At 42.9% G+C, this 27687-nt stretch overlaps 1 pseudogene; it reads right to left on the reverse strand.

Annotated features, from left to right (window-relative positions):
- Positions 1 to 276: 276 nt before the first annotated feature.
- Positions 277 to 2712, reverse strand: LOC147884720 (pentatricopeptide repeat-containing protein At3g26782, mitochondrial pseudogene; annotated as a pseudogene).
- Positions 2713 to 27687: the final 24975 nt, after the last annotated feature.

Genomic DNA, 27687 nt, shown 5'->3' on the forward strand with positions numbered 1-27687 from the left:
AATAGCCACGCCTCTGTGTCAAACCCTGAAAGGTGACCTGATAGTGACGGTACATTGGGAAAACCAGGCTTGCCATGGCATCCCAAAAAGAAACCCACCACAAAGGTTGTAGTTCTGAACAGGCATAACAATGCTCATCAAATAGCCATAGAAACTACTGTTCAACCTGCCATAATTAAAAGGACTTTCATGTTTTGCCTTAGTAAAAAGCTTCGCACTGGCCCACAACAATCTATTGTCAGTTAGAATCCTCCAGAGAAAGGGATACTGCTTTTGTCACCAATAATCGCCACAAGAACACTTTCCCTCCTTGTAATTGTGAAAGCGACGTGCATCTCTGCAGATAATAATTCGATGTTCTATCTTTGATATCAGAGCAATAGCCTTGTGACAATCATCACAAACCTGCAAATTTTTTACTACACGAATGGGTGTCCCCTCTGGTGTATTGATTAGGGCACAAGCAATAGCCAGCTTCTCACTGTGCCCACACAGTGCATCTTCCATATGATCATCAAGACTTAAATTAGACACATACCCTTCCTGCTCCATTTTGAAAGAAAGATCTTTCAGCTTTGTATATATTTCTTTGCTTTGGGGATGTCTCCTATCCTCCACCACGAATGTATGCAATGTTCCACCAAGATCAGTCCACCAGCTCTGTCCTGGCCTCTTCCATGCCTGAGCATTCCTTCTCATGACCTGGATCTTAGCAGAGTCCTCCAGCATGTGAGCATCCACATATATGCTCGACATCAAGGCATATGGTGCAGGATGTTTTTTATCCAATCTCACTGCATTTTCAAAGGCATGCCTCCCAAGCAACACATTTTTCCACTCGCGACAAGCAGCCAAAACTGTCAACCATACCACAACGTCAGGTCGGAATGGCATTTTATCCACCATCGCCAACGCCTCATCCACTTTGCCTGCACGGCCAAGGAGATCCACCATGCAAGTATAGTGCTCAATAGTCCGCATAATGCCATACTCTTTGCTCATAGCTGCAAAATATGTATGGCCCTTATCAAGTAGGCCTGCATGACTGCATACAGTAAGGACACTAAGAAATGTAACCCCACCTGGCTGTGTGCCTTCTTTCCTCATTCTATCAAACAAACGAAACACGAGTTCACTCTCTCCCTGACGGGCATATCCTGCAATCAACGAACTCCATGTTACAACATCCTTTGTGGGAAATGTATCGAACAGCTGTTGGGCATCAACCATGCTCCCACATTTAGCATACATGTCGATAAGACTGTTTGCTAGGATTGTAAACGTCTCAAGTCCACGCATGCTGATTTGAGAGTGGAGTTCCTTTCCAGTTTCCAAGTCTGCCGTGTTGCCACACAGTTTCAACATGGCAAGAAAGGCCAAGCTATCTAGTGACAGACCTTGCTGTTGCATGTTTGCATAGAGTCTAAAAGCCTCCTGACTTTCTTCCTGCTCAGAATACCCCGAGATTATAGTAGTCCATGTAATCAAATTACGATAGGGCAGCTCGTCAAAGACACACCGTGCATCCTTCATGCTCCCACATTTCGTGTACATATCCACCAAGGCAGTTCCCACAAATACATCCAAGTCAAAGCCATTCCTTACCAATTGAGCGTGGATGGCTCTTCCTTTCTCCAAGCATCCCTTTTTCACAAATTTCCGATCAACTTGCTTCCCCACTTCAACTGTTGTCACGCTACTGATAGCATTCAACGTCGCGACAAACGTTCGATCATCTGGTGTGACACATTCCTGTTGCATCCGTGCATACAAATCCAAAGCCAAAGCACCATCTTGCTGCTTGCTACACCCGAGGATCATTGTAGTCCAGGTAACCACATCACGATGCGGCAATTCCTCGAATAGACATCCTGCATCCTCCATGCTCCCACACTTCGTGTACATGTCCACCAAGGCATTTCCTACAAACTTATCTGACTCAAAGCCATTCTTTATTGCTTTGGAGTGAACAGCTCTACCTTTCTCCAGGCATCCTATTTTTCTGAATTTCCCATCAACTTGCCTCCCCTGTTCCAGTGCTGCTAGGCTGCTGCAAGCCTTCAAGCAGCTAACAAAGGTTCGAGAACTCGGCTGGACACCTGTTTGAAGCATATGCGCATACAATTCCAAAGCCAGCGCACCCGCTTCATGCTTGGCATACCCCAGGATCATTATGTTCCATGAAACCACGTCGCGCTTTGACATGTTGTCGAACACATGACGAGCATGCATAATGCTTCCCGCCTTAACATACCCATTCATCAAATCGTTTGCCTTGCTTAGTGGGAGCTCATTAGAGGGTTCAACCGTATGGACATGAATTCTCATACCTTTATTCAGCTGAGGCAATCTCTTATGGACCGCGTTTGCTGCTCTGTCGGCACCAGAAAAATGACTGCCATTTTGGAAGGTTTCGCCAGCAATCCCATCGGCATGAATTCCATTAATCTCATTCAGCTGAGGCAGCCCTTCGTGGACTGCATTTCGAGCTCTGCCTGCACAAAGGGAATGGCTACCACTTTGAAGGCTTTCGCCACCAATCGTTCTCTTTTTCATTGACCCTATAAACCATTCGTCTATCCAAAGGGCATGACAAATGCGATCAGATGACTTAAGCGATTCCGGAAGGCTACCACTTAAGTTGTGGCTTCTGTTACCGGCTGTATCTTTCAAATGCGCTTTCCACAGGCGCTCCGAACTCAGCTGATCCATGGTTGAGGTCGTGGTGTGACAACAAGTGAACGAGAATGCTCTTGGGCACCCCTGTATCTTTTTGGGGAGCTCGGGAACATCCTCTAATTCTGTATAAGATTGTCAACACTGCACACAAGAAAAAGAGACGACCTTATTACATGAAAGACAAGTTGAATGACTTTTGCCATTCATTAGGCCTGCCCAAAAGGTTGGTGGAGGAATTTCCAAGAACCGGAGGCGAAAGCAGTAGCAAACTAGTTAGAGACAATCGAGGAGCAAGGGCTTGAAGGTTGGGAAGCAGAGAGAGAGAGAGACGACGGACTGAAATAGTAAATTGAACTAGACTAATGGTGAAATAGGAAAGTCTAACTTGGACCAATAATAGTGGGACAAAAATGTAAACCAAAAGAATTTTAAAAAACATGAATTTCATTTGTCGGAGTTGATTACATTCCTAAGACCTTCCCTTAGAAGGGCAGGCCAAAAAGGAACAAGGTGAATTATATCTAAGATCAAAAAAGCTAAAAAGAATACACTAGAGATGGTGTGTAGGAAGAGACAGGAGATAAAGGAAGGAGAGAGAGAGGGGGAGGGGCGGGAGAGGAGAGAGTAGAGAAAAAGGTGGAGGATTTCAAGGGAAAGAAATAGAAAGTGGGAAAGAAATAGAAAGTGGACCAAGCACAAAATTTAGGACTTCCAAAAAATAACAAGTTGAATACATTCAAAAGGCCTGCCCAGAAGGAAGATGAGAGAGAATAAGAAACAGCAAAAGAAGGAGAGAGAGAGAGAGAGAGAGAGAGAGAGAGAGAGAGAGGGCGGGGGGGAGAAAATGCTGGGACCAAAATAGCAACAAGAGAGAAAGGGGGATGAACAAAAATAGAAAATCGAAGCCACCAATGAGGACACAACAAAACTAACCAATCAGAACCACACGTTTTTCATTTCTCTAGGAGGGTGACACTTTACATGAGCCTACCCCTAGGGCAGCAGGCCAAAAAAGAGGAAAATAATACACTCCAGATGATTTGTAGGAAAACTAGGGCAGATAAAGGAAAGAGAGGGATGGAGAGAGAGAGAGAGAGAGAGAGAGAGAGACGCGGGGTAGAGAAAAAGGTGGAGGATTTCAAGGGAAAGAAATAGAAAGTGGGGAGTTGGACCAATCATAAAATTTAGGATTTTCAGAAAAAGAAAATTCTGCATTTTAGCTTCTACCAAGGGTAGACCTAAAATTTGAATTTTGGCTTTCTATGAACACACACCAGACCAAAAGGCATTCAACTGATAATAGTAACAAGGACGAACACGAAGAAAAGCATTCAACTAATAATAGTAACAAGGACGAATAGGAAAAAGGAATAATCCATGGTGGGTTCTTCTCAACATGCAAGGCAGTTTATAGCACTTGATTTGAGACTAATTTTGGGATCTCTCTCTCTCTCTTTCACACACACACACACACACACTCTCTCTCTCTCTAGTGTGTGTGCAGAGTCTCTGTGTGTGTGTGTGTGTGGAGTCTCTCTCTTTTTGTGTGTGTGTGTGTGTGGTGTGTGTGTGTGTGTGTGTGTGTGTGTGTGTGTGTGTGTGAGAGAGAGAGAGAGAGAGAGAGAGAGAGGGAGAAGGGCGGAGGAGAGAGAGAGGAGATGGGGAAAACATGCGACGACATGGTGCGCCTTCTACATCTATTTTTTGGCTTCAAAGTAAACTTCTTCAAGTTATTTGGAATTTCTTACCTTCCCATTATTTTTATGATTGAATGCATGTGGTTTTTAGGGTTATAGCTTTTTAAATTGCTTTTATGGCTATAGAGGTTATAGATCAACTTACTCAAAATGTTTCAATCTTGGGATTTCAATTCTTTTGGTGATTGACAAGTTTGAATGTAGGTGGCTATTAGGGGTATTCAAGGTGCATGTGCGACAGTCTCAACAAGCACATATATTAGCAATTACAAATATGATTGGTCTAACTTCATTGGTATTGTTATGGGTGCTATCTTTGGTATCCACGCTTAGCCACAATGGTTGAGTTTGTGATCAAATGCAAGCCTTTAGAGTGCTTCAAGCAATAGGGCTCAAGTCATCATATGGATTGAGGTCTAGAAGGGAATGAAACTAGTATGATAATTATAGAAAAGGGAAACGAAAAAGAAAAAAAGGAACAAGGAACAATAAGATGTATAGGAGAAAAACTTTTTTGAATGGTTATTTGAGTTGTTATTCCTTTTACATTTGAAACTTTGAACTAGTACTTGAGTTAGACTTAACTAGATTACATTTGAAACATTGAACTAGCACTTGGGTTAGAATTAACTAGATTACATTTAGAAATTATCAATGCAAAAATTGGGAAGAAAAACATAATTTGTAAACAATTTAATAAATTTCTCTAGACTCCATGGCATTCCTAAGTCAATGTTGTAGGGTTTAAAAATAGAACTATGTTCAAGTCCAAGTATCTTTTCTATGCGACCCTCAATAACTCCTAGTATGGTTCTTGTGGTGTAAATTTCTGTGTGTGCTAACACTAATAGAATGCCCATAACATTTTTACGCTAGGCTCATAATTTTGGCACTTTGCTTCGCACCCCTAATACATACATGTCTATGAAAACTATCATGATTGATGTTGAGCTATCCAACACTATTTGCTTAACTATCACACAAAAAATTCCCCCCTCTTTTCTTGTGTCGCTCTGCTTTTCTTCTTCGAATTTGGTTGCACTTTTTTCTGTTCATGGAAGGTGAAATATTTGCCTTCGTTCTTGTGTTGCTTTCTTTCACGTTTTCACCGTTCACGAATTTTTGTGCACACTTTGGTGGAGCTTCGGCTGGTCGGCCTATTCTCCACGCTGCGCAGTTTCCTCTTCTCTTTGTTTTGGCAAAATTTCTCCCCCCCAACTCTTTTTTTTCATGCACACTTTGGTTGAGCTTCGGTCGGCCTATTCTACGAGTTGCGCAGTCTTCCTCTTCTTTTTGTTTTGGCAAAATCCCCCCCCCCCCCCTTTTTTTCTTGTGTTGCTCCTCTTTTATTCTTCGGATTTGCTTGTGCTTTCTTATGTTCGTGGAAGGTGAAATCTTTCCCTTTGTTCTTGTGCCGCTTTCTTTCGCCTTTTCACCATTCGCGAATTTTCATGCAAACTTTGGTGGAGCTTCGGCTTGTCGGCGTGTTCTATGTGCTACGTAGTCTTCCTATTCTTTCTGTTTTTGCAAAATCCCCCCCCACTCTTTTCTTGTGCTGCTCAGCTTTTCTTCTTTTGAATTGCTTGCACGGAAAGCGAAACCTTTCCCTTCCTTCTTGTGCCACTTTCTTTCGCATTTCACCGTTTGGGGATTTCCGTGTACGCTTTGGTGGGGCTTCGGCTAGTTGGCCTATTCTCCGCATTGTGATGTCTTCCTCTTCTTTTTGTTTTGGCAAATTTCCTTGTGCCACTCCGCTTTTCTTCTTCGTATTTGCTAGCGTTTTCTTCTATTCGTGGAAGGCGAAGTCTTTTCCTTCGTTCTTGTGCTGCTTTCTTTTGCATTTTCACCATTCAAGAATTTTCGTGTATGCTTCGGTGCTTCGACTGCTCGGCCTATTCTCCCTTGCTGCGCAGTCTTCCTCTTCTTTTTGTTTTGGCAAAATTTCCCCCTCCCCTCTGTTTTTTTGTGCCGCTCCACTTTTCTTCTTCGGATTTGCTTTCCCTTTCTTTAGTTCATGAAAGTGAAATCTTTCCCTTTGTTCTTGTTCCATTTTCTTTCATGTTTTCACTTCGCGCATTTTTGTGCACCATTTGATGGAGCTTCGGCTGGTTGGCCCGTTCTCCGCGCTACATAGTCTTCCTCGTGTTTTTGTTTTGGCGAAATTTCTTTTCCCCCTCTTTTCTTGTGCTGCTTTGCTTTTCTTCTTTGGATTTGCATGCACTTTCTTTTGTTCGTGGAAGGCGAAATCTTTTCCTTCGTTCTTGTGTAGCTTTATTTTGTGTTTTCACCGTTTGTAGATTTCCGTGCATGCTTTGGTGGGGCTCTGACTGCTCAACCTATTTTCCACATTGCGTAGTGTGGGAGAGGAGAGCACACACAAAGGGATAAGGAGACACCAGAAGTGGTGGAGCAAAAGCTACTCCAACTTATTCCTCTATCATATATATATGAGTATACATGGGCACTGTACAAGTGGGTGGGCACACTGCCCTTTACCCCAACAACCTCCCACTTAAAGGTAGTGTGCCTTTAAGGGAGTATTGTACACATATAATACAATCAGCCATAGGTTGAAAAACAAGATGGCCAGATTGTCATCCTATGCCCATCAGCACTTTACAATGTGCAAAGTGCATAGAGGACAAGCTGCTAGCAGACATCAAGTCTACAGGATAGAAAATGACAAGCTACAGATGCCTGTCAACCAAGATCTCATGCCAAATCTTATTGGAAGAGTGAACTCTCACCACCACGTGCTTTTGTGCTAAGTCCATAGCACCCGAACTATCATTGTGCAAAGAAAATGTCTCTATACCACCTGTGACCATAAGCACATGCTCTGCTGGTCTACCCAACCTACATAACTTGCATGCTGCTCCTAGAAGCATAAGGACATGATGTCCACAACCACTTCCCTACTACCAAAATCTGCCATAATCATGCTACCAACTCCCACTGCAACGGAAGTAAGAACCGAAAGTGTAGCCCCAATGGCAAACATGTGAGAACCAAGTCTCAACCCTGTCATGGATGCATGAAGTACTATGGCTGCCATATCGACCATAACCTACTGCTCAATTGATCTATGATCGTCAAACCTGTTGTGTTTCAAGTATGGAGCCAATACAGGCAATGGAGTACTCAGTAACTTCCCCCTCTCCATACTGAAACAACTAAGTATTTGACAAACATCATCAAGACCATGCAGCTCCCACTGCAAGGTATCCCTGTCCATAAAGGAACATATGGCAAGTAACCTTATAAGGATAGCAACCTCCTGAATACTGAAACCATAACCTGTCTCACTGCGCATCACAACCTAAGCTCTCATAACGGTATCAAACGTATGAAGCCAAGCTCGAGGGGATTGCTTTTGGCCATGGAGGCACTTATGAAGCAAACATATCAATGATTCTTGCCCATGTGAAATATGATCTGAGTCAATAACTACAAAAACCACATCTATCCTGGCATAATTGGCCAATGGATCATACCGAACATCACCAGCCCAAGTATCCTGTTCACATGCATAGCATCATCCTCATCTGCAAGAGTCACTCTGCATTCTGGGAGCAAACTATAATTGTCCATAGAAAATGCATCAACAATCTCGATAGGAGTATAAACCTGTGGAATACTCGAGGTATCCGACCATCTTTGACCAAAATCAAGAAGCAACCGTGGTTGTCCCAACTATATAACATGTTCACCGTGGGAAAACCTCCCACTCTAAGGGATATGGGCTTCCCTTGCAAAGAATTCAGAGGTATCCGTGCACTTACACCCTCCTGGAACACCATCTCTTGCTATCCACAGTCCTGGGCTGTCTAAACATAGCATCCTCTCTGAAATAGACATCATGGCTGCGTATCAACTCTCTAGCTGAAGAATCCCATAACCTGTAGTCCCTGCTGGACTCACTGTATCTAAGGAGGATACACCTCCTCGATTGGGAATCATGAGCATAAGCCTCACAGCCAAACACACGTAAATGCTCATAACATGGTGCCCTGCCTGTCAAGAAGTGAAATGACACTCTACCATCCAGAGATCTTCTAAGCAAGTATGCACCTGTCTTACATGCCTCAGCCCAATAGCATTTGGTAAGAACTGCATATCGTAGCATGCTATCAATTTTGTCCAATAAAATCTGATTTATGCCTTCTGCCAAGCCATCATGAACAGAGATGAGGAGTGGTCAACACCCTCCTGATACCAAGTGTATCACATAGATGCTGAAATCTAGGAGAGGTAAATTCTGCATCACCATCAATCATCAAGCTCAATAGCTTCTTTCCTAATTGATTTTTAGCATTACCCAAGAAGCACCGAAATGTATCATATACATCATGCTTCTAACGAATCAGATATACCCATATGTACTTTGTACCAGCATCAATAAACGTCACACAGTAAGAGGTGCCACCTAGTGAAAATGTAGGCATAGGCCCACAAACTGCACTGCAATGGCTCAACATACCTCTCACTCACTGTCTTCCTCACAAAAGAGGATCCTGCCTATTGACCATCATGACAATCATGACATAAAATTTGAGAGACATCCATAACAGGTATGTATCTCAATGTTGTAAGGGCTTCCATACCTGCAGCAGACATATGTCCAAGTCTTGCATACCATAAACTAATTGATGGCTGCTTACTAATTATAAGAATCTGATTCTGGACACCTGATACATGCAATGCATAAGAGAATCCAACCCGTGATCCCCTAGCCATAACCAGATTTTACCTCTAGCAATCTTCCATGCATGATCACCCAAAGAGACACGATAACCTACCTCAACCAACTGTCCAGTATTAATCCTGCTCATAGCAAGTCTTGGTATATGTCTAACTCTCTGCAGAACAAGAATAAAGCCACTAGGCATAACAAGGTGGATATCCCCATAACCATAGACATCCATAAAATGATCACTGCCCAGTAAACTGCTCCCCAGAATGCATTCATGATATCCACTAATCCATGACCTATGAGGGGTCATATGACATGAAGCACATGGATCTAACATCCAATCACCGAGAATGGGTACATCAGTGGCCAAGAAGGAGGTGTCAAAGGTGCCTTCATCACTGCTACTGTTAGTGGAAACCATGGCATCCGCACCTTGAAGCTCAACCTGCTTCTTCTCCTTCCTGTCATTCTTAACTTTGCTCTTCTTCTTGCATTCTCTCAACCAATTCCAGTAGTACTTTTTCATGTGGCCATACTTTACACAATAGAAACATATAACACAAGTTTGAGAGCTAGACTTGCTCTTGGAATTCCCCCTTGAACATGACTTGTTTCTACTAATTGATCTACATCTGGAGTGCATATCAAGGCTTTATTTCAGCCCATTAGGGCATTTCAACCCATCATGCTATAACATAACACTATCATGGTCATACATCCGACATATACGAATATAGAACTCATATGCATGGTAGTCTACACCTGTACACCATCCTATATCTGCAAGTAGATTGACTTCGAGAGTGATGACTGAATGATAAAGCATGCTTGCTCATCCATGTCATCCCAATCACTCTGTTTAATGCTATTAGGCTTGACACCTTTGCATTGAATGGGCTTATGCTACCTCTTCTACACTAGCACATCATAAATATGCTCTTTCCAATACTGAAAGTTCGATCCATCCAACCTCTCAATATCAAAGAGGGCACTACTAGCTGTAGATGCCATATCTGTGGCACAATAGCTCACAACCAAAGAGATAAACAATGCAATAGGCAACCCAAATGACCAAAAAAAATTATAGTGTTGTCCAATCCAATCAAGTCTCCAAATAAATTGGTTGATCCAAAGGCTCAAAAGCACTCATCCATAAAGAGGCATATACAAGAATATATGCAGCCCAGTAACCTGCCAATGCCTGGCAATCCAAGTAAGCAATGCACCGAACCAAATGAGCAATGCCTACTCAACCAACGGTAGTAGGAGCCTAGCTCAACTATCCATAAACATCAGTGCGGCATCCACCAATGCAAATCCTTAATGCATCGAAATGGCGTTTACTACATCACCAATGCATCACCTCAAGTGTGCAACACTTTGGCATCAAAATCAAGCATTCGCCACTTGCCAAATGTGCCAAAGTAACTTGCCAAAATGCCAATAATGCCCTTGGACTGAAGTGAGATCCCAATCACTTTCTGTAATTTACTGTGAGTTCCCAATTCACTGTTGTGCAAGAGAAATTCCTACAATACCTCACATCCACTTTGGGTAAGATAACACGCTGTCCCTATTTTTGAACAGCGATATCTTTTGACTGAAAGATCAGATGCCAAAGCTATAAACAGCAAAGTTGTAGCTTGTAGAAAGATCTACAACTTGTTAGTTGACCTCAAGAGCCAAATCCTTGTGGATTCTTAGATATTCTCACCTGAAAACAGCTTTCTGCACATTGGTCACAAATAGACAATAGACTACAACTTTTTGTGGTTTTGCAGAGGCTGTAACTCCTGCAGTATACCGAATCAACTTGCTTTCAAAAGCAGAGTTGTAGTCTCTTCTGCAAACTACAACTTTTCAGTTCGACACAAAGTGCAATTCTGCACCAGGAAAGAGATATTCAGTCCTGAAAATGATTGTTTTGTCATAAAAACAGCAACAACAGCTTGTATGCTTGTTGCTCTTTACAGCACTCATCTGCTCCATCAAAACATCCCCAAAAATGGTCAAAATACATCCAGCAGATCACCTCGTATGTCAACTGCAACACCAGCAAAATGGCAAGTACAAAGCCCAACCAAATCAGCCCCGAGAATGCTCACAAATCAGCAATAATATAGCCCAAAAGCAGTGGCAAAATAGCCTCGAAATGTGCTTCAAACAACGGCAAATCACTGACAATACATCCTCCTCAGCTGTTCAATGAATTGACATAAACACCACCATACATGTAGGTGTAAAACCGTTAAAATGTCCATTGAATCACTGTCAAAATGATCTCAAAGCATGTGTCCACAGTCAACAAAAGAATCTGCAATGGCCTATAACAAGAGAACTCCTAAACCGTGAGTCTCAATGTCAGCATACTGTTGCTCAGGGTGCCTAACCGTACCCCCGAGCCAAGCCAAACTGTCAAAATTTGACCAGCTGTAATGGAATGCCCACAAGGACTAAGATGCACCAGAGTATGTCCATACAAGGACCTAAATGCATTGAATAAATGAGCACACATAGCTCAGCAGTAGCTGCAACCAATTGCTCAGTGCACAAGCACAAAAAATGCCAAAACTCCACTGTGAAAATCTCATAAAAACACGTAAAATGTCCTGCAAACGCCTTAAGATCAGAGTGTCCTCAGCTCCAAGAGCACAAATGCAATCACTGGCAATCCCCAGGCATCCAATTGCATCAACGAGAATCTTCATAGGCTCCTAGTACTACCTCAAGGCCAAGCCATCGCTTCAACAGGCATGTAAAGCTAACAAACCTCCCAAGCATCTCTATTTCAAGTGGCTTCAACATATCTAGCGAGCCGATGAACCTTCTCTACCGCTCCTCCTACAACTGCAAGCTTCTCACGTTCAGTCGGCCAATTTCCACATCCGTCTCGATGCCATCATATAGCTCTATGAAATGCATGCTCCAACCTTCACACAACAACAGTCTGCAATGCCAGCCTACACCGCCATAAACAGCTCCATAGCCACCTCTCTGACCAAACGATGACTCTAGAGCATAGCCTATGGCTCCATAGCCACCTCTCTGGCCAACCAATGACTCTAGAGCATAGTAAGGCCACAGACCTTGCAAGGCCTCATCTCTACAGCAAAGGCAATAGCCTACAACAAAAACTACGTAGCCACCAACGACCGCATCTTCGAGCTCCTGCGCAGTAGCAGCACATCAACAAAGATAGTGCTCGCGAGCCAAGTTGCCTCTGAGCTCCAAACTCTATTGTCCAGCCAGCAATGCCCGTGGATGGGTTCCGTAGGTTGCTGGAGCACTGGAGCACTGGAAGATAACCCAAAAGTGATTCTTGCAGCTGCATTGTAGAGCAAATAGATCTGGATGATGTCTACCCAAAATCTCCCCATGAATGAGAGAATCAAGCTCTCCAAAGCTCTCGGTAGATCTCTCAAAGTAATGCCCGTGCTCCTCTCACCGAGCTCCTCGCAAATCGAACGCAGTGGGCTCTGATACCAGTTGTGGGAGAGGAGAGCACACACAAAGGGATAAGGAGACACCGGAAGTGGTGGAGCAAAAGCTACTCCAGCTTATTCCTCTATCATATATATATGAGTATACATAGGCACTATACAAGTGGGCGGGCACACTGCCCTTCACCCCAACACAGAGTCTTCCTTTTATTTTTGTTTCGGCAAAATTCCCCACCCCCCTCTTTTCTTGTGCTGCTCGACTTTTCTTCTTCGATTTGTTTGTGCTTTCTTTGTGTTTTCACCATTCAAGAATTTTCGTGCACGCTTTTGTGGAGCATCGGGTGATCAGCTTGTTCTCTGGGCTACTCGATCTTCCTCTTCTTTTTGTTTTGGCAAAAATCCCCCCCTCCTCTTTTCTTGTGCCGCTTTGCTTTTCTTCTTCGGATTTGCTTACGCTTTCTTATGTTTGTGAAGGCAAAATCTTTCCCTTTGTTCTTCTGCCCCTTTCTTTCGTATTTTCACTGTTCGCAGATTTCTTTGGTGGAGCTTCAGCTTGTCGGCTTGTTCTTCGCGCTGCACAGCTTTCCTATTCTTTTTGTTTTTGCAAAATCCCCCCCCCCTTCTTTTCTTGTGCTGCTTAGCTTTTCTTCTTCGGATTTGCTTACGGTTTCTTCTATTCATGGAAGGAAAAATCTTTTCGTTCGTTCCGCTTTCTTTCGCATTTTTACCATTTGGGGATTTTCGTGTACACTTTGGTGGGGCTTTGACTGGTCGGCCTATTCTCCGCACTATGCAATCTTCCTCTTCTTTTTGTTTTGGCAAATCCCCCCCCCCTCTTTTCTTGTGCCGCTCCACTTTTCTTCTTTGGATTTGCTTGCGCTTTCTTCTGTTCGTGGAAGGAGAAGTCTATCCCTTCGTTCTTATGCTGCTTTCTTTTGTGTTTTCACCGTTTAAGAATTTCTATGTATGGTTTGGTGGAGCTTCGACTAGTCAACCTATTCTACACCTGCTGCATAGTCTTCCTCTTCTTTTTGTTTTGGCAATATTTTCCCCTCCCCCCTGTTTTCTTGTGCCACTCCACTTTTCTTCTTTAGATTTTCTTATGCTTTCTTCTGTTCATGGAAGGCGAAATCTTTCCCTTTGTTCTTGTGCTATTTTTTTTCGTGTTTTCATAGCTCGCAAATATCCAAGCACGCTTTGGTGGACCTTCGACTAGTCGGCCTGTTCTCCGCTGCACTACACCATCTTCCTCTTCATTTTGTTTTGACAACCCCCCCCCTTCTTTTCTTGTGCCACTCCGCTTTTCATCTTTGGATTTGCTTGTGCTTTCTTCTATTCGTGGAAGGCAAAATCTTTCCTTCATTCTTGTGCCAGTTTCTTTAGCATTTTCACCATTCATGGATTTTGGTGGATGCCTTGGTAGAGCTTCGGTTGGTCATCCTGTTTTTTGCGCTGTGAAGTCTTCCTCGTCTTTTTGTTTGAGCGATTTTTTTTTCCCCCCTCTCTTCCTGTGCTACTCCACTTTTCTTCTTCAGATTTGCTTGCGTTGTCTTTTGTTCGTGGTAGGCGAAATCTTTCCCTTCGCTCTTGTGTTGCTTTCTTTCGTGTTTTCACTATTCATGGATTTTCATGCATGGTTTGGTGGACCTTCGGCTGGTTAGCATGTTCTCTGCATTGCACAGTCTTCCTCTTCATTTTGTTTTGGTGAATTCCCTTGAATCTTTTCTTGTGCGGCTCCGCTTTCTTCTTTCGATTTGCTTGCACTTTCTTCTATTCGTGGAAGTCAAAATCTTTCCCTTCATTCTTGTGCCGCTTTCTTTCACATTTTTGAGGCATTTTCATCGTTCACAAATTTCCTGCATGCTTTGGTGAGCTTCGGTTGTTGGTTGGCTTGTCCTTTGTGTTGTATAGTCTTCCTCTTCTTTTTGTTTTGGAAAAAAAATATTTCTATTCGTGGAAGTCAAAATCTTTCCCTTCATTCTTGTGCCGCTTTCTTTCACATTTTCGAGGCATTTTCATCATTCACAGATTTTTGTGCATGCTTTGGTGGAGCTTCGGTTGGTTGGCCTGTCCTTTGTGCTGTATAATATTCCTCTTCTTTTTGTTTTGGAAAAAAAATCCCCCCCCTCTTTTCTTGTGCTTCTACGCTTTTCTTCTTCTGATTTGGTTGAGGTTTCTTCTGTTCGTGGAAGGTGAAATCTTTCCCTTCGTTCTTATGCCCCTGTCTTTCACATTTGCAATGTTTGCAGATTTTTGTGCATGCTTTGGTGGAGCATTGGCTCGTCGGCTTGTTCTTTGCGCTATGCAGTCTTCCTCTTCTTTTTGTTCTAGCAAAAAATCCCCCCCTTCTTTTCTTCTGCTGCTCTTCTTTTCTTCTTCTGATTTGCTTGTGTTTTCTTTTGTTTGTGGAAGGAAAATCTTTGCCTTCATTCTTGTGCGACTTTCTTTCACATTTTCACCATTCAAGAATTTCCATGCACGCTTTGGTGGAGCTTCGGCTATGGTCGGCTTGTTCTTAAGGATGTGGTCTTCCTCTTCTTTTTGTTTTGGTGAAAATCCCTCCCCCTCTCTTTTCTTATGTCGCTCCACTTTTCTTCGTAGAATTTGCTTGCGCTTTATTCTATTCGTGGAAGGCAAAATCTTTCCCTCTGTTCTTGTACCGATTTCTTTCCCGTTTCCACCATTCATGGATTTTTATGCACGCTTTGGTGGAGCTTCGGCTGGTCGGCCTGTTCTCCGTGCTGCGCAGTCTTCGTCTTCTTTTTGTTTTGACGGACTTCCCCCCCACCCTATTTTCTTGTATCGCTTTGCATTTCATCTTCGGCGGTTTTGCTTGTTCTTTCTTTAGCTCGTGAAATGCAAAATCTTTCCCTTCGTTCTTGTGCCACTGTCTTTTGTGTTTTCACCGTTGGTGGGTTTTCGTGCATGCTTTGGTGGAGCTTCAGCTAGTTGGCCTATTCTCCGCATTGTGTAGTCGTCCTCTTCTCTTTATTTTGGCTAAAAATTCCCTCCCCCCTCTTTTCTTGTGCCACTCTGCTTTTCTTCTTTGGATTTCCTTGCACTTTTTTCTATTCATGGAAGGAAAATTCTTTGCCTCTATTCTTGTGCCACTTTCTTTCACATTTTCATAGCTCACGGATTTCCATGCACACTTTGGTGGAGCTTACGCTGGTCGGCTTGTTCTCCGTGCTCCATAGTCTTCATCTTCTTTTTGTGTGAGCGTTCATCCCCCTCTTTTCGTGTGTCGCTTTCTTTCATGTTTTCACTGTTCACACATTTTTGTGCACGCTTTGGTGGAGCTTTGGATGGTCAGCCTATTCTCCGCATTGCGCAGTATTCTTCTTCTCTTTGTTTTGGCAAAATTTCTCCCCCCGAACTCTTTTCTTATGCCGCCCCGCTATTCTTCTTCGGATTTTCTTGTGCTTTCTTTTGTTCATGGAAGGCGTAAACTTTCCCTTCATTCTTGTGCCACTTTCTTTCACGTTTTCATCATTCACAGATTTTCATGCACGCTTTGGTGGAGCTCCAATTGAACAACCTGTTCTTTGCACTGCGTGGTCTTCCTTTTATTTTTGTTTTGGTGAAATCCCCCCCTCCTCTTTTCTTGTGCCGCTCGACTTTTCTTCTTTGATTTGCTTGCGCTTTCTTTTGCTTGTGGAAGGTGAAATGTTTCCCTTTATTCTTGTGTCGCTTTCTTTTGCATTTTCACCATTCAAAGATTTTCGTGCTTGCTTTGGTGGAGCTTCGGCTGATCGGCCTATTCTCCGAGCTACGTGGTCTTCCTCTTCCTTTGGTTTTGGCAAAAATCCCCCCTCCTCTTTTCTTGTGAAGCTTCGCTTTTCTTCTTCAGATTTGCACGCCCTTTCTTATGTTTGTGGAAGGCACAATCTTTTCCTTTGTTCTTCTGCCCCTTTCTTTCACATTTTCACCGTTTGCAGATTCGTGCAAGCTTTGGTGGAGCTTCGATGTCAGCCTGTTCTACGCGCTATGTAGTTTTCCTATTCTTTTTGTTTTTGCAAAATCCCCCCCGCCCTCTTTCATTGTGCCGCTCAGCTTTTCTTCTTTAGATTTGCTTGCGGTTTCATCTATTTGTGGAAGGAAAAATCTTTTCGTTCGTTCTTGTGCCGCTTTCTTTCGCATTTTCACCGTTTGGGGATTCATGTGTACGCTTTGGTGGGGCTTCGGTTGGTCGGCCTATTCTCTGCACTATGTAGTCTTCCTCTTCTTTTTGTTTTGGCGAATCCCCCCCCCCCTCTTTTTCTTGTTCCACTCCGCTTTTCTTAATTGGATTTGCTTGCGCTTTTCTTCTATTCGTGGAATGAGAAGTCTATTGCTTCATTCTTATGCCACTTTCTTTCGCATTTTCACCATTCAAGAATTTTTATGCATGGTTTTGTGGAGCTTCGACTAGTGGGCCTATTCTACCCCCTCTACGGAGTCTTCCTCTTCTTTTTGTTTTGGCAATCTTTTCCCCTCCCCCCTATTTTCTTGTGTCACTCTGCTTTTCTTCTTTGGATTTTCTTGTGCTTTCTTTTGTTCGTGGAAGGCGCAATCTTTCGCTTTGTTCTTGCGCCACTTTTTTTTCATGTTTTCACAGCTCGCGAATATCCAAGCATGCTTCGGTGGACCGTTGGTTGGTTGGCCTATTCTCCGCACTGCACCATCTTCCTCTTCCTTTTGTTTTGACGAGAAATCCCCCCCTCTTTTCTTGTGTCGCTCCGCTTCTCATCTTTGGATTTTCTTGCACTTTCTTCTGTTCGTGGAAGGCAAAATCTTTTCCTTCATTCTTGTGCTGCTTTCTTTAGCATTTTCACCGTTCACGGATTTTCGTACATGCTTTGGTGGAGCTTCGGCTAGTCGGCCTGTTCTCCACGCTGTGAAGTCTTCCTTGTCTTTTTGTTTTGGCGAATTTTTTTCCCTCCCCTCTCTTCTTGTACTGCTCCTCTTTTCTTCTTCAGATTTGCTTGTGCTTTCTTTTGTTTATGGTAGGCAAAATCTTTCCCTTTGCTCTTGTGCCGCTTTGTTTCGCCTTTTCACCATTCATGGATTTTTGTGCACAGGTTGGTGGACCTTCAGCAGATGGCTGGCCTATTCTCTGCTCTGTGCAGTCTTCCTCTTCTTTTTGTTCTGGTGAAATCCCCCCCCTCTTTGTGAAAGTGCATGGATCGAGCTCTCCTATGGACCCTAATCTACTCTAATGACAACACTAATCTAAGGCGGATGAATCCTAAGAGTGATCATGATCTATAGCTCAAGTCAATTAGGTTCCAAGATAGATTAACTTGGACTCATAAAGAGAATCTTGAGATAGTGCAAAGTGATTGATTCAGATATTGCTTCAAATGAACCTCCCTTTTATAGGAGTGGGTGCTTACATCCATATGCATGCTTACATGTGGGATATCTCCTCCATGCCATATGGCAACTTGATCTTTACTCATACCTTTGCTCTACATGTGCTCATGGCACCACAACTCTCAACACCTCTCCTTGGTGCCATGATCCTTTAGCTACTGCAAGGTTGTCAGATGTGAGTTACAAGATAAAATCCTCCCCTAGGTTCTTACATGGCTACTCAAGGTGGTCAGGTTCGATTACAAGAATAAAGGTGGAAAGGCTTTTGCTTCTCAATACATGTTGTTCTTGTCATTCTGCTCATGGCTTGATGATGACTCCATGTAGTTGACCTACTAGTTCTTCAATTTGCAATCTTCTTCCTTATGTCCCAGCTTCTTGCAATGGTGACACTTTGATTTGTTTTTCAGTCTCTGTAGTCACTTTGATAGTGACCCATCCTTCCGCAATGGTAACACTTCGTTGATGTTTTACTGAACAATGTTGTTCTTCATTATTGATGTTGTGTGTTGATGTCAATGTCGATGTCGATGTCGATGCCTTCAACTCTCTTTCTTTTTCAAGAAGAGAGGATACACATTCCTCAAACTTTGGATCTGGGAGATTCTTCAAAGTGGTTCTCAGTGCCCTGTACTTTGCAGGCATGCTTTTAAGGAGGATTGCAAGTGCATCTTTTTCCCCTACTTTTGCATTTATGCCTTCTAGTTGGGTCATAATTCTTTTGATTTTGTTGACAAATTGTGCCATGGATTCATTGAAGCTCATGTGCAAACCATACAATTCAATGTTAAGATGAATTTATCTAATTGCTATTACCTAGAAAAGAAATCAAGACAAGAGGCTAGACACTAAGCATGGCGATGCTCAAGGGCCATAGAGGAAAGGAGAACGTGAGGACGAAACATTATCATGGGTGGGGAAAAGGGATTAGAAGGGGAGGGAATGAAGAGGGAGACTATGGCACAAGGGGAAAGGGAGAGGGGAAAGAGAAGCATGTACCTGATGGGAGAAGGAATGTAAAGATGGAAACATCAAGGGAAGAGGGCCATGCTTTATTTGAAAGGAAGGGAAGGGGAAAATCAAAGTACTAGCTAGGTGGCTTTACAAGAATGATCTTGTCCCATCAAGGAATAGCCCCCTCCTTTTATAGCCAAGAGAGGGGGTCTCTCCCAATAAATGCATCCTCCCACATGCATGGTGTGTGTGGAAAAGTCTCCCATGTGGGATAGGCAGTTACGCACTCTCAATTGTGTGTGACAACCCTTTGCCTCATTTTTTCACATAAATTAAGCCCCATATCTCAAGTCTATGATACTCCCTTGGTCTCTTCCCAATTTTATAATACGTTCAAACCTCTAGGAGGACAAGTGGAGGGTTGGCACAAGGAATCTTGCCACCTCACCCTATTTTCCTCATTATTTGGACTATCTATACCCCCCCACATGAGCCTATCCTACATGGAGGGAATAATCCAATATAATATCCATCTCCACCTATTTTATATTACTTCTCTCATGGACTTTAGGCCATATCTCACTAAATGCAGGGATGGGACCGCCTAGGTGGAGGGGTGGCACATAGAGGAACCGTGCCACCTTACATTTTATAATATTACTACCATGGATTATGTACAACACACCTTATGGGTCCTCTTACATGGAAGGGTGGCACATGGTCATGCCCTGCCACCTCAACCCTGGGCCCTATGCACACCATATTTTATTATACTATTGCCACACATACAAACACACACATATTAATGCCTTTTTCTTTAAACAAATTTATCCATAACAGTTCCCCCCCCCCAGGTAGGGAATGCACATCATATCCATGCCTGGGTCCATCATGCACAAAGAAGGGCTTGAGGTAACACTTGTTGATCACCTTCTTGCCATATGGCTCATGCAGCTCATGAACTTGTATAGACGCATTGCTACGTTCCTTGAGAACTTTGTATGGACTGGTCCACAATGGAAGGAACTTCTTATCCATTTGGTGGTCCAATCTGTTATCAAAGCATAGCACAACATCCCCCTCAGCAAAGTGTCTTTCCCATCCCTTGTGAATCTTAGCATCCAAGCGGGCCTTTTGTCAATTCTTTTGAATCTTTGTTTGATGTAGGGCAAGGCGTCGGGTTTCATCTAGCTTCTCAAGTTGCACCAAATGGGGGCCTCTACATGTTCATCTTTTGTCATCCTCTGTTCTTGTGCCAATCTCAAAGCTGGAATCTCTATCACTAGTGGTAAACGGCCTCAGTACCGTACACCAACTCAAAAGGAGTGTGACTTGTAGACATTTTATGAGTGATGTTGTAAGCCCATACAGCTTCTGTGACCTTCTGATCCCACTAGATCCTATTCCCTGTAGCCATTTTTCCCATGGTTTTACAAAGGAGGCCATTGGGCCGCTTCGTTTGACCCATGGATGCTGGATAATAGATGCTAGAAGTGCGATGTTCAATACCGATGCGATCCATAACTCCACTGCTTCATTTAAGAATGGACTCCCATTGTCAGATACTATTTCCATGGGTGTCCCAAACCTTGTGTAGATACATTCAAATATGAAATTTGAAACTGCCTTACCATTTGTTGCAGGGAGGGCGATAGCTTTAGCCCACTTAGTGACATACTGAGTGGCTACCAAAAGATACTTCTTTTTGTGGGCAGTCATGGGCAGGGGCCCGACAAAATCTATTTCCCACTTCTGAAACGAATGGATGGACATCACTGGGTGATGTTGCCTAGGATGCAAATCCTTCCTACCAAAGAATTGGCATGGTTCACAAGTTTTGCAATGCATAGTGACATCCTTGAACAAGGTCAGCCAATAGTACCCAGCATGTAAATTCTTCTTAGCTGTAGTCACTGGCATAGTGGCCTCCACAAAATCCATCATGATAATTCTTTAATACCTTAGGTACTTTATCTGCATCAATGGCCCGTCTTAGTACCCCATCCATGCCTTAACGGTACAAGCCCCCATCAAAGAGGGTGTAGTGCCTACTATCTATGCGGATCTTCTTTCTCTCATAGCTAGTACTTTCTAGAGGAAAGGAGAAAGCAGTCAGAAACCTATAGATACCACCATACCATGGATCCCCAACTTCTATGGCCGCTACAAGGGCTACATCAAGGCACTCCTCTAAATCAATCAAAGCATTCTTCAAGTTGGAACAACCCCCTTTTACAATTTTGAAAGAAAAATCATATTCTTGTAAAACTGCCAACCATTTGGCCAACCGGCCCATGGGATTTGGTGATTGAAGAACCTGCTTTGCAAGACCAGTGCTAGTGAGTATAATGGACTTTCCAGCCACATAATGCTTAGATTTCTCAATGCAGAACACCAAAGACAAAGCATGCTTGTCATCCTCACAGTAGCATCGTTCAGTTTTGAGCAATTGTCGAGAAGCAAATCGAACGGGATACATGAACCGATCCTCCCCTTACTAGAGAAGAATACCTACCAGAGTGTGCTCACCAAACCCAGGATTGATATAGAAAGTCTTTGACCAATCAAGATTGCATAGAATGGGTTCTGAAGTTAGAGCACTCTTGTTTTGTACAAACCCATGATCACAATTCTCATCCCAAGAGAAATCAACTCCATCTTTTAATAGCATAGTCATGGGTCGCGTCAAAGCAGCATATTGATCAATGAAGCGGTGATAGTATCCTACTAGATTGACAAATGAGCATACTTGACATTTGGTTGTTGGCGGGGAGAGCTTGAGGATAGCTTCTACCTTATCGGGGTCAGGCTTGACACCCTCAAATGAGACAATATGTCCCAGTAACCTCCCTTGAGTGGCTCCAATGGTGCATTTATCAGGGTTGAGGCTGCTATTCGCATCATTAACCCTTTGGAAGGCGAACCTAACCTTCATGATGTGCTCCTTACGTGCCGAGAATATACAAAAACCATCTAAAAACACCTCTAAGAAAACCCCCAAATAAGGAGCAAACACCATCTGCATAAATCTTTGAAAGGTAGCAGGAGCATTGTGAGGCCAAATGGCATTACTTTGAATGCAAATGTCCCCCAAGGTGTGGCAAATGTGGTTTTAAGCACATCCTCCTCAGCAATTCTGATTTGATAAAACTCAGAGTAACCATTGTGAAGATAGTGGGAGAGAAGGAAGGAGTTTTACTTGCGGCTTTTTCACATACACATTGGGGGAATACACACAAAGGTGGAGGCTGAAAATAGTTCTCCTCTTCTTAGTTGTGAAAGCCAAAAGAACTCTTGTATAAAGAATTAGAAGAACGCTATATCTAGGTCTCAAACCAAACTCAGCTAACTAAGGTGGCATACTAATTGAGCCACGAACTAGAGTACATAAGGATAGATGTCATCCAACTATTATTCATGGGTGGTGTACCAACCGCATCTGCAGCTAACAAGTCGGTGAAATAAATGCACAACGGTCACCTAGCATATCATGAGTGGAGCTCAATATCTCAACACTCCCCCTTGAGCTCAATCCCAATTCCTGCACACCAAGTAGGTCTCTGAACTTGCACAGCTTCTCTGCGCCCAATGCCTTCATGAATATGTCAGCTACCTGATCCTCTGTGCTGACATAAACTAGATCAATAAGACCTAGTAAAACCTTCTCCTACACATAGTGATAATGCACCTGCATGTGCTTTGTTCTAGCATGATAGACTAGATTATTTGCCAAGTGTAATACTGCTCATGTTGTCATAATAAATGACAACTGGCCCATCTGTAGACTGATGCATATCATAAAGTAGCTTATACAACCAAGCTACCTCACATGCAGCCATTGCTGCACCCCTGTACTCAGCCTTTGTGCTCGACAAGGCAACTATAGGTAGTTTCTCACTGCTCCAAGTGACTGCACCACTCCCAAAAGAGAACACATATCCACTGGTAGATCGTCTATTAGAAATACTACCAGCCCAATCAGCATGCAACTGTATCTAAAATACCCAGCCTCATAAAATAGTCCAATCAGCATCCTACTAGTGCATCCATGCAACTATATCTGAACCCCAGCCTCATAAAATAGTCCATACCGCAATGTGGACTTCACATACCTGAGTATGTGTCTAGCCGCATCCAAATGCGGTTTCCTTGGAGCCTGCATAAACTGACTTACCAATCCAACAGCATAGCTCAAATCTCGCCTAGTAATAGTCATATAAATCAAACTTCCTACTATGCATCTGTACATAGTAGGGTCTTCCAGAAGCTGACCTCCTGCATCTGCGCTCAGCTTCACATTCTACTCCAAAGGAACTGAAATAGGCTTACAGCCTGTCATCCCATATTTGGACAGCATGTCCAATCCATACTGCCTCTACAAGAGCTGTATCCTACTTGGTGATCTAATCACCTGAATGCCCAAGAAATAATGCAGCTCTCCCAAATCCTTCATCTCAAACTTCTGCTTCAATACCATTTTCACATGAAGGATATCTTCATTACTATCACCTGTGATGATCAAATCATCAACATAAATGACAAGCAGCATAATACCTTTCTTTGTTTTTCTCACATAAAGTGAGAAATCTGCCTTGGAAATCTGAAAGCCAATAGTGACAAGATACTGTCCTATCTTGTCAGACCATGCTCTAGGTGCTTGTTTCAAGCCATACAAGGCTTTCTTCAACCTGCAAACAAACTCAGGATGAACATCATGAACATAACTTAGTGGCTGCTCCATAAAGACCTCTTCTTGCAAATCACCATGCAAGAAGGCATTCTTTACATCCATTTGATGTAAAGACCATCCCTTTGATGTAGCCATAGCAATGAATGCTCTTACGGTTGCCATCCTTGCAGCCGGACTAAATCTTTCTTCATAATCAATGCCATATGTCTGTGCATACCCCTTGACAACTAATCTTGCCTTGTATTTGTTCACAGAACCATCTGCATTGTGCTTCACCTTATAAACCCACTTACAGCCAATTGCATCCTTGTCTTTAGGCAAAGGCACCAATTCCCATGTAGCATTTGCTTCCAAGGCATCCATTTCTTCATCCATGGCTTTCTCCCATTTTTCTTTTCCCATGGCTTGCTCAAAAGAAATGGGTTCTGGTTCTTGTATCACTTTGACCATATAGGCATAGTGAATGGCTATAAATCCATCATATTTCATCCTATCCACAGGATACTTGACTCTGGTAGACCTGCGCAAAATAGGCTCACTACCAAGTGCTCTCAAAACATCGCTGGTCTTCCTTACTCCAAGTGTAACAACAGAAGGAATACCCAACTCATCATCAATGCTCTATTCTGAGCCATTGGATTCACCATCCACATAAGAGTGACCTGCATTCACATCAAACATGGGCTGATCTACCTTCTCTTTTCCTTTTCATGATACCTTCATACCACTATCTACATTGCTTTGAGGAGATTCTCCTGATCTCAATCTACCTCTCCATGGCGAAGCATGTGAACCACTGCTAGAGGACACTGCAGGTCCACTAATATTTTGTGATTGCTGCTGCGAATTCTATGCAGCATTACCATTTTGTGCATCCACATCATCAATCACATTTACTGGTTTATACCAGCTGCTCATCTCATCAAAAACAACATCTCTGCTCACTGTAAACTTATGAATAGAAGGGTTATAGCATCTATACTCTTTCTACTGCAGAGAATAACCAATAAAGATGCACTTCTCAGCTTTTGGATCCAACTTGGACCTCAACTCATCTGGCACATGAACATAGGCAATGCAACAAAAAATTTTCAAATGAGGAATATCTGGTTTCCTACCAGTATACATCTCCTCTGGCGTCATGCCATGTATTGCTATAGTGGGAGTCCTATTCATTATGTAAACTGATGTAGCAACTGCTTCAGCCCAATAATAATAGCCCAATAATAATCTAGTAGGTCTTTTTCATTCAGCATGGCTCGAGATACCTCTCCAATATGCCTATTTTTCCTTTCTACAAGTCCATTTTGCTATGGGGTATGACTGCATGAATATTGCTGCTTTATGCCATGCTCCTGCAGAAACCTTGCAAACTCATTTGAGAGGTACTCTCCCCCTCCATTTGACCTTAGGCATTTTATTTGCAGGCCTGTTTCTTTTTCAACCATAGCTTTAAAAGCTTTGAAATGCCCAAAGACTTCAGTTTTCTTTTTCATAAAATACACCCAAACTTTTCTGTTGTAGTCATCAATAAAAGTGACAAAATAATGACAGCCTCCAATAGATGCAGCTTTAGGAGTCCACACATCAGAGTGGATTAATTCCAATGGCTTCTTACTCTCTTGAACATGTTTAGGAAATGGTTTCCTTGCCTGTTTTCCAAATTGACAGGCTTCACATACCTTATGCATTTCTGCAACCTTGAATTTAGGCAATCTTGCAACAATATTTTGGGCCTGCATTGATTTAAGTCGCTGTACATTAATATGACCAATGCGTTTATGCCAGAAATCAATATCTGCAACTACATCGGTCCCATGTGCAAACATCGCTGCGGTATTTTCAAGCATGTCTGCATCCAACGTAAACATCCTGCCCTTCTTCTTTCCTTTTGCTATCAAGCAACCATTATTTTTCATATCCCCAACAAAGCATCCATGAGGATTAAATCTGACTTGCAAGCCCTGCTCAACCATTTGACCAACAGAAACCAGGTTCTTTGTGATATTCGGGACATGAAATACATCAGACAGGTATTTCTTTTTCCCATCCTGCATAGACAAAGGAATTTTACCAATCTGCACAATAGGATGTGCAGTATCATCACCAGTCTCCACAAATCCTAGTCTTTCCATTTTCCTTGCATCCTGCATCCATTCTGCATGACCTGTCATGTGGTTTGACGCACCTGAGTCAACATAGCACACATCATTGCTTTCTTCTGCACTTGTCACAGAATTGGTCATGTGCTGCACCATAAACAAATGCTCATTTCTGTCATCACCCTGTCTACTAGAGGATGCATAATTGCCTTGCTGCAATTTTCCATTCATAATGTCATTCTGCTTTTTGTAACAGTCTTTAGCCATATGACCCATTTTACCACAATAGTAGCATTCAACATTGTTGTTTGCATTTTGGCCTCTCTGCCATCCACCATGACCTCTTTGGCTCCCCTTGCCTCTAGAGTTACCACGTCCTCCTCCATAGGACTGGTTTTCTTGAGTTTACTGCATATTTTGATTTCTACCACGGCCTCTAGATTGGCCTGCTCTACCTTTGCCTCTACCTCTTCTAGCATTTGAGTAGAAGACAGTTTCTTTTGAAGTTCCTCCTGAAGAAGATGCACCACCATTTATTTGCTCTTCAGAAACTAGAAGAGCAAACAACTCCTCAAAATCAAGAATTTTCACGGATGGCAATGGATGTCCGGAACTGTGCATAATCCTTTCCTAGACCATTCAAGGTCACAGAAACTAAATCATCATCTTCCACTGGCGACCCAATGGAAGCAAGTGCATCTGCAATTTTCTTCACCTTCATGTGGTAGTCATTGATGCTCATATTTTGTCTCTGCACATTGTGCAACTCTTGCTTGAGCTGCATTTTCCTGGCTTGCATATTTGTGTTGTACATTTTTGCCAAAGTATCCCATGCCTCTTTTGGCGTACTTGCATCCTGAATATGCACAATCATAGAATCTAAAATACTGATAGACAGCCAGTACATAACTTTTCTGGCTCTCTCATGCCATCCTTTAAATGCCTACATTTCCTGTTGATTGGGAACATTAGGAAGAATTGGTTCTTCTTCATTTCCTGTAATGAACTCCTAATAGCCTTTTCCCATAAGGAAATTCGTCATTCTAATCTTCCATGCCTGGAAGTTGTTCTCGTCATGCCTTTCAGTGACAATCTGTGAAAGAGAATCAGACGCTTTGCCCTTTCCTGTAGCATATATTGCCCTCTTGCCACACCGTGAAGGGCGTCTCAATCTGAGACAATGCACTCTTGCACTTTCCGGCTGTGCTACCTGCAGAGATTTGCTCCCAAACTCGAAAAAGGAAAGCAACACTGGTCCTCTTACCAGGACACCGCGAACCTGGTTTTCTTTCTTGAGCTCCTTATTATGAACCAGGCTCTGATACCATGTGAAGATAGTGGGAGAGAAGGAAGGAGTCTCACTTATGGTGTTCTCACATACACAATGGGGGAATACACACAAAGGTGGAGGCTGAAAACAGTTTTCCTCTTCTTAGTTGTGAAAGCCAAAAGAACTCTTGTACAAAGAAATAGAAGAACCCTATATGTGGGTCTCAAACCAAACTTAGCTAACTAAGGTGGCATACTAACTGAGCCATGAACTAGAGTACATAAGGATAGCTGTCATCTAGTTATTATTCATGGGCGGTGTACCAACCGCATCTGTGGCTAACAAGTCGGTGACATAAATGCACAATGGTCACCCTGGCATATCACGAGTGGAGCTCGATACCTCAACAACCATCACAGGAAGTATACATCTCATGACCACTTACCTTAGGTCTTGAAAGGGAAGAGGATGATGGTCCCTCTTGGTAGCTGCGTTGAGTTTCTTATAGTCGATGCAGACCCGCCACCTGTTGTTTTTCTTTGGGGTGACTACCATTGGTGAAACCCATTCAGTATTGTGAACCGGAACAATAAACCCAGCTTCTACAAGTTTCTGTAACTCTGAGTGCAAAGCATCGATCTGTAGGGGCCCTAATCTCTGATACTTTTGAGCCACAAGCTTCGCATTAGACTTTAGCTCTATCTTGTGCTCTATGGTAGTCACATGGCGAAGGTGGTAGTAGCTAGTTGCGAAGAGGTCAGGGAAATCTTTGAACATTTCTAGGAACTCATCTTTCTCACTTGGAGT

The sequence above is a fragment of the Dipteris shenzhenensis genome, chromosome 26 (genome assembly GCF_047967505.1).
Source record: "Dipteris shenzhenensis isolate YYH24624 ecotype China chromosome 26, Dip_SZ_1.0, whole genome shotgun sequence".
In the NCBI taxonomy this organism is placed as follows: Eukaryota; Viridiplantae; Streptophyta; class Polypodiopsida; order Gleicheniales; family Dipteridaceae; genus Dipteris; species Dipteris shenzhenensis.